We start from the raw sequence: 8015 nt of genomic DNA on the forward strand, positions 1-8015 counted from the left end.
ATCAAGTTCTCTAGTATCTTGTCATCACACATGCGGCTGTCTCAAGACTGTCGATATTTGGCTGGACCTCGTGACTAAAAATCTAGTATAAATTTTGACCTCTTCAATATTTTGCCCCTTCGCATGTAAGTGTTGGTGTGAGGGCTGCGGCGGGTGACAATCAAACCCTGGCAAGCAGGGATGGGTTACGCTATATAGATCATGCAACAGAGTCAGATTATTTCACTCAAACTTTTATAGTTCTCTGCAATAACTGCAAGGCAAACATCTCCTCAGTGATAATAACAAAATCGGGCCATCAATGATTTTAGGAAGCAGATTAGAATGCTTTCTTTTTGAAAGAGGAATTTTGATATGACTTTAACCAGGGAAGTGTAATTCCCTGATATGACTAAGGAGCATCAGTGGATTTAGCGTTATATAAATTACCCAGACCATTAAATAATAGAGTTATTAATGCAGTTAAAATGAAGTTGAGGTACGTTTGATATTCATATAGATTTTAGTAATCGGTATTTCTGTTATAATCTTAAATTGAGCAGATTTGTAAAGTTGCCTGGTGTTAATCGACCTCAGGCTATCCTCCAATAGAAATACATTTTAGAAATAATAATCACCCATATCATACATAGAAATCATATTCTTACATATTTACATTTATTTTATTTATTTATTTTTTTTATCATTCATGAATCTCAATTAATCATGCATCTCCCGGCAGGCGCCACCGCATCTACCTAATAACGATAGAAATTAATTATTATTTCGGATGAAAATAAACAGTGGGATTAAAGGGTTTGATAATTTCTGTGACAAAGAAATCATTTTTCTTAACAAAAATAATCAATAATGATATAATTCGCTTATATTGCGCAGAACTTAAGAAATAATCGCCGCGATTAACATAAAAAAAAACAATAGATGCAAAATAAATAAAAAAGGTTATTTCTAATGGAATTTAAAAAAAATCTCTTACCTCATGAACCACTGGTTCTGCCGCCGGTTCCGCCGCCGGTTCGGCCTCCTGTTCGGCCTCCTGTTCGGCCTCCTGTTCAGCCAACTCTTCATCAATCTAATAACAATAACCATGAATTATTATTTCGGATAAAAATAAACAGTGGGATTAAAGGGTTTGATAATTTCTGTGACAAAGAAATCATTTTTCTAAACCAAAATAATCAGTGATGATATAATTCGCTTATATTGCGCAGAACTTAAGAAATAATTGCCATGATTTACACTAAAAAAGAAAACAATAGTTGCAAAATTAATAAAAAATGGTTATTTCCATTGGAATTACAAAAAAAAAATCTCTTACCTCATGAACCACTGGTTCCGCCGCCGGTTCGGCCGCCGGTTCGGCCTCCTGTTCGGCCTCCTGTTCGGCCTCCTGTTCGGCCTCCTGTTCGGCCTCCTGTTCGGCCTCCTGTTCGGCCTCCTGTTCAGCCAACTCTTCATCAATCTAATAACAATAACCATGAATTATTATTTCGGATGAAAATAAACAGTGGGATTAAAGGGTTTGATAATTTCTGTGACAAAGAAATCATTTTTCTAAACCAAAATAATCAATGATGATATAATTCGCTTATATTGCGCAAAACTTTAGAAATAATTGCCGTGATTTACATTAAAAAACCAATAGATGCAAAATTAATAAAAAAGGTTATTTCCATTGGATTTACAAACAAGAAAATTAATTTTTAAAAATTATTTGACGATGCGAAAAAATGTAGAATTTCTGGGCTAAGCTAATGTGGAATTGCAAATTTGAAATCGAAGTTTTAAGAAATTTGGGAAATTATGAGATTTGGCGATTGGGTAGATGATACAGGTCTTCGACTCTAGTAGTGGTTTAAATTTTTTATTGAAAATTCTCAATAATTGGACCGTGTGGCCTAGCCAGCCGGCCCGGGCCCGGGCCCGGGCCACGGGTTTGGCTGTCACTCGATATCCTAGAGTCTTGAGTCTGGGTTGAAGTAGACATTGTCATATAAAATAACATGTTTGTGTTATTCTGTATGAACTACTCGTGTGTCTTGTATGTTGTATTTTCTTATTTTAAAATTTATATTTATTGAATTTGGGAATTTTATCCCGGAATTTCAATGGAATAAGGATCAATAAAGAATTGAATTGAATTGTCACCTAATACACTTGCCATCAGAGGACGCGGAGCCGTATATGACAGCTATGCTATTATAAATTGCTAATCTCACGAAACCTGCACACCCCTAATATCGAACATATTTTTTAAAACATTCATTATATGTTTACACATTTTCATATTGACCGCTTGTAGCCGCCGATGAAATTCACGCCGGCCCTACACACATCGTAGATAGCTTCGTCATTCCACCAGCATCCCCATGTCAGGGTCTGACTTTTATATCAGACTTCCGCATCGTGTATACATCCGCCATTTAACCGAATAATCTGATTTACTTATCATTTCTATTTATGCCTGCCGCTTCTGATATAATCATACATCCTTTACTATTACAATACGTCTTCTAATGATATTCAATGCAATATAACATTTCGACGTTCAAATATAGGTCATTATATAATCACAGGAAGCCATTCTACATCTATGTCAATTATATTTTGCCATATAGCTTGTTTGTGTACACATAAACCTGTGACGTTTTGCACATCGATTTACGGTTGTCGTTTGTAAAATGACGCTGAATGGTTAACATTGTTTAGGTTTCATAATGGTAACGTTTTATAAGGCGTCAAAAAAAAATCTCTTACCACAGCTACCTTGTTGCGTAAAAATTCGCGATAACGCGCGTCGTTCGGCCGCAGGCCATGTAATTGCGTTTTGAGGTGGTGGTCCAGCCGTTGGACCACTGCCCGGCAACCGCGAATGGGGCATCGATACCTCCGTGGTAATAAAGCGAGTCTCTGAAAATAAAACATTCGGTATCATTAGTTTGTTTAGCTGTAGTTAAAGAGGGATTTCTCTCGTTATTCATCATACATCGGGTAGTGAGGGTCGAGTGAGGGTCGAGTGAGGGTCGAGTGAGGGTCGAGTGAGGGTCGAATGAGGGTTGAGTGAGGGTCGAGTGAGGTTCGAGTGAGGGTCGAATGAGGGTTGAGTGAGGGTCGAGTGAGGTTCGAGTGAGGGTCGAATGAGGGTTGAGTGAGGGTCGAGTGAGGTTCGAGTGAGGGTCGAATGAGGGTTGAGTGAGGGTCGAATGAGGGTTGAGTGAGGGTCGAGTGAGGATCGAGTGAGGGTCGAGTGAGGGTCGAATGAGGGTCGAATGAGGGTTGAGTGAGGGTCGAGTGAGGTTCGAGTGAGGGTCGAATGAGGGTTGAGTGAGGGTCGAGTGAGGTTCGAGTGAGGGTCGAATGAGGGTTGAGTGAGGGTCGAGTGAGGATCGAGTGAGGGTCGAATGAGGGTCGAATGAGGGTCGAATGAGGGTTGAATGAGGGTCGAGTGAAATGCGATGATAAGTCATGCCTGGATAAGAACTGCTGTGAATGGCCTTCAATATGGAGTGAAAACAACAAAGACAAGTCATTGATACAGTAGACTCCTCTTAACTCGACTCCTAGTCAAAAATCCGTTCAACTCAATAAATGTTGAACATTACTGTCTGTCTCCTATGTTAAACATACATTTAAATCCACTTCACTTACTCCTAGTTGCTCTAATCGAATAATCGTTCAACTCTGAACTATTTTTGACCAAAATTATGTTTAAACTCCCTCAACTCTCGGTGCGGCAGCAAACACCGGGCTCGATACATCGCTCACACAGTGCGTACACAATCTCCAACAGCGCGATTCAAAAACCCCCGAAAATTATCAGCCCCCGTTGTCCGTTCATATGTCAATTGATTACGTCTTTCTCTACTTTTTTCGTGCAAAAAAGTTCACCACGTTTATACGACGATTCAAGCCGCAATTTATGATCGTTCATTTCACTTCGCACCAAGTAATTTCTCAACTTTGAACGCAATTCTAAATCAATTTCAAATACTGTCAATTGCATTCGGATAAATTTGAATAATATATAATAAATATATACGAACCCTGAACACAGAAAACAAACTACCACCATATAAACACGTAACTAACACAAATAACGTTGTCTGTATTTCAACATATTATGTATAACTATTCTATTTAACCCTAACCTTACGCTCGATCCCCAAAAATGATGAAAATTATAGTTAATGAATTGGTTATATATCAAAGCTGGGCAACACATTTTCTGAAACACCCTGTATATCTTCACGACGGTTTTAAATTCAAAAGTCGCTTCCGTAAACATAAACATTACTGGAAAGATTTTCACAGAAGTTCCTATGAATTCTTAATTGGTTTAATATAACTCAAATTTTTGGTGTAATTGCCATTGGTTACTTCATGTTTTCAACGAGGAAAAACAATTCAAACTTAACCGTTTTAGGCTTAAACTATTTCGTGAAACTAGGCCAAAGTCGATGCTGGAATCTATTTTCTATCTGAATGTTCTATAAAACTAAAACTGATAGACGAAACCTAAAAAAAGGATTTATCTTTGGTGACTTCAATATTGATCTTCTTTAATAATCAAAGTCCCATCTTCCCACAGAAAACTTGCAGACTGCTCTAACGGCTCCTTCCTCCTATTGGTAAACCCACGCATATAATGACCGAGATGAAATACAAATGAAGCTTACAACAGATTCTTTAAAGAATTTAGATTTATGAAATTATAAAACAAGGATCTGTTCTAAGCACAATGATACTAAGTATCCGTCGATGACAGCTGGATTCCTAAGCTGTAACTCAATAAATGTAAACAAATATTGTTCAAAGGTTCTTGCAGAACGACTCAATACGGTTACCAAACTAGATACAGAAATCTACTCAACATCAACGTGAGTCGGGAAGATATGTAAGATGAATAACGAAATAAATCCCACTGAATTCAGCCAGAAATTTAAAGTTCTATATTACAATGGTTTATATTTCGAGCAACGTTTCTGCTTTAACTATTAGATCTAGAAAGTAAAAAAAGAAGTTTTATGAAGGTTGATTTAAATTGTGCTCTCGAGGTCCAGTTTTTAGATTCTTAAAAGTTCCAGTTTTAAAATTCTAGAGTGAGATATGGTCTAATAGAGTCGGTGATAGGTCAAAAAGATCGACAGATACAACGGCCTTCCCGAAACTTTTCATGAAAAATGTGTATCACTTTCAAAGACTCTTTAATAATAATTGGACCGATAATAACTTAATAAATGAAAATCTATGATAAAGTTTTATCATTTCATTCAAAAACTTATTTCACCGTAATAATGCTGTCACTGTATTGTTAATCTGTCATCACACACAGCGGCACACAGTACTCGTAGCGTACATACCGACATCGGCTATACGTTATACCATACATAACCTTTTCCAAAATCGTATGTTACAGCTACGAGCAATTATCTGCTAAAAATGCTTCATAAAGGGTCATAAACTTTGGAATCAAATTGGTTAAACCCTTGCCAGCAAAACCAGTAAAAGTTAGAATTTTTTTCAAAAAAGAAATTATTATATATGGCTTTATTGATAATAGTCATCCTCTATCCGTCGATTGATATCTGAGATAAACATTCATAATAATAATGATAGCAATAAGTGTCTTATATGTCACTAAAAACACCTCACATAAAATCCTCACACGGTTACAGAAATGTGAAGCCAATGAACTCGACACGGATTGAGTAGAGAGTAGAGGCTTAGTGATGCGTGTAACTGAGTGTGGAAGATGAGTTGCATTTCAGTCTAACATGTAGTTAATTCAGGACGAAGTTCATTTTGGTCGATATTAATGCTTATTGTAATTTTCAGTGACATGTAGGTAGTGACGTTACTTAAGTCTTTTCTGGGACATTACATAAATATGTGTGATCAAATACCTCTGCATTATAATCGAACATTTATTTCATTCTTTGATCGGATGTTGATTGCGTAGGTAAAAATTATTCTGAATTTGTGTTTTACTGGTGCCATTTGATTTCGTTTTTTGAGGGACACCTTATTAAGGATTTGATGGGGCCAGAATACTTTCCAGTGTTGGACTTACTTGGATACTGCGCCAATGTCTCTCCGCTGCATCCCTAGTCAAGCGGTGATAGTCATGTAAGTGTTCTCTGAAATTGCCCCGGATTTGGGCCTCGCAATACACGCAAAATACCATTTTGATCCGATCTGATTATAACTGTGCGCGGGATATTTCAATAATGGCACGATCTATTGTGACAGGGGAGATACGTAAGCTATTGCGACCGACGACCGGTAGGCGACGTAAAAATTTTTAGAAATTGGAACAATCGATTGCTAAAATCAATAAACGCGTGCGGATTGACCGAGCGCTCCCTCGCAAAATAGCTATAATGCTTTTAGATAGGGCCGATGCTTCGTCCAAAAAAATGTCCGCATCTCAGCCGATGATTATAGGATTCGAAGCTAACATGGCTATATGTACATGTTGTACAAAACTTTTAAATAAAGGGAACTCGAGAACCCGATTTTATTTAACGTTCACCAATGTTGAAGAACCCGAAAATGAAATGAGCTAACGTTTTACAGTGTACATCCTCTATTCATCACTTTGAATCACTTTAGGGAATGCCGGAATACCGTGTTATGACAGGTTATGACAATGTTAGGGAATACCGTGTTATGACTTGTTATCGACTGGTCAGCACACTGACGGGATGTATCTACAACTCCCAGTGGCCTAGTGGTAGCGTTTACGGCTACCATGGTGTAGGTCGCATGATCGAATCCCGCTGGTGATGTGTTTGGGCTAGCGAGGTGTTCCTACAGTGATTGCAAGGGTTGTTTTTTGATCAGTTGATTCTGCTTAATTGTTTTTTTAAACACAAATCTTTTATTTATCCAGTACACTGGGACTGTGTTGAAATCACACTCGCCATCTGGTAATTACTGGGTTCGAACCCGGGACACCCCTGTACATTCTCTATTCAGCATCAGGATCACGCTGACAGCATCAGTAATTACTGGGTTTTAACCCGGGATACCCCTGTACATCTTCTATTTAGCATCAGGACCGCTATGAATCAGTATCAGTAATTACTGGGTTCGAACCCGAGACACCCCTGTACATCCTCTATTCAGCATCAGGACCGCTATGAATCAGTATCAGTAATTACTGGGTTCGAACCCGGGACACCCCTGCACATCCTCTATACAGCATCGGGATCACGCTTAATCAGCATCAGTAATTACTGGGTTCGAACCCATGGTGCAGGTCACAGGATCCAATCCCGCTGGGAATATTTTTGGGCCGGCGAGGTGTTAATACAGTGATTGCAAAGGTTGTTTTTTGATCAGTTGATTCTGCTTTATTGTTTTTGTTTTTAAACACAATTCGTTTATTTATCCAGTACACGCCGCTTTATTCGATAGCGTTGCAACAGATGTAGATAAATTACCTAAGTTCACAATGAGGGACATATAAAGTTTTTTGAATAGAGTATAGCAAAAATTCGTTGGCCTAGAGTGAAGGGTTAGGGGACCCCACTAGTGCACGGGCAGCGGGTTATCCCTGTAGTATGAGTTAATTGTTGTGGTGAGGCGGTCTACGGGACGTTCATGCCTCGGGGCGCGTTCGTGTCGAGTCGTCGTATCCAGTCTTGTTCGGCTGCTTCGCGGATCGGTCTCGTGGAGCCTGGTAGGTGTTGGAGACCGTACACCCGAAAGTGTTCGCGGGTGTGGTCGACTTGGTTGATGTGGTCCGAGACTGGAGTCGAATTCTTCGTTCTGATGCGTGAGACGTGATGAGTGACGCGTTCTCGTAGAGACACTCCGGTTTGGCCGACGTACAGCATGTTGCACTTGGTGCATTCGATGCAGTATACAATTTCACGGGTCGCGCAATTAATTGTGCTGCGGATCGCGTGCATTTTGTTGTGGCTGCGGCAAACGGTTGTTTCTCGGACGAGTGGACACGTACGACATCTCGGTGTTCTGCATTTCTTGGTGCCTCGACGTCGGGTTGACGG

This window comes from Tubulanus polymorphus, unplaced genomic scaffold, assembly GCF_964204645.1.
Source record: "Tubulanus polymorphus unplaced genomic scaffold, tnTubPoly1.2 scaffold_51, whole genome shotgun sequence".
Lineage (NCBI taxonomy): Eukaryota > Metazoa > Nemertea > Palaeonemertea > Tubulaniformes > Tubulanidae > Tubulanus > Tubulanus polymorphus.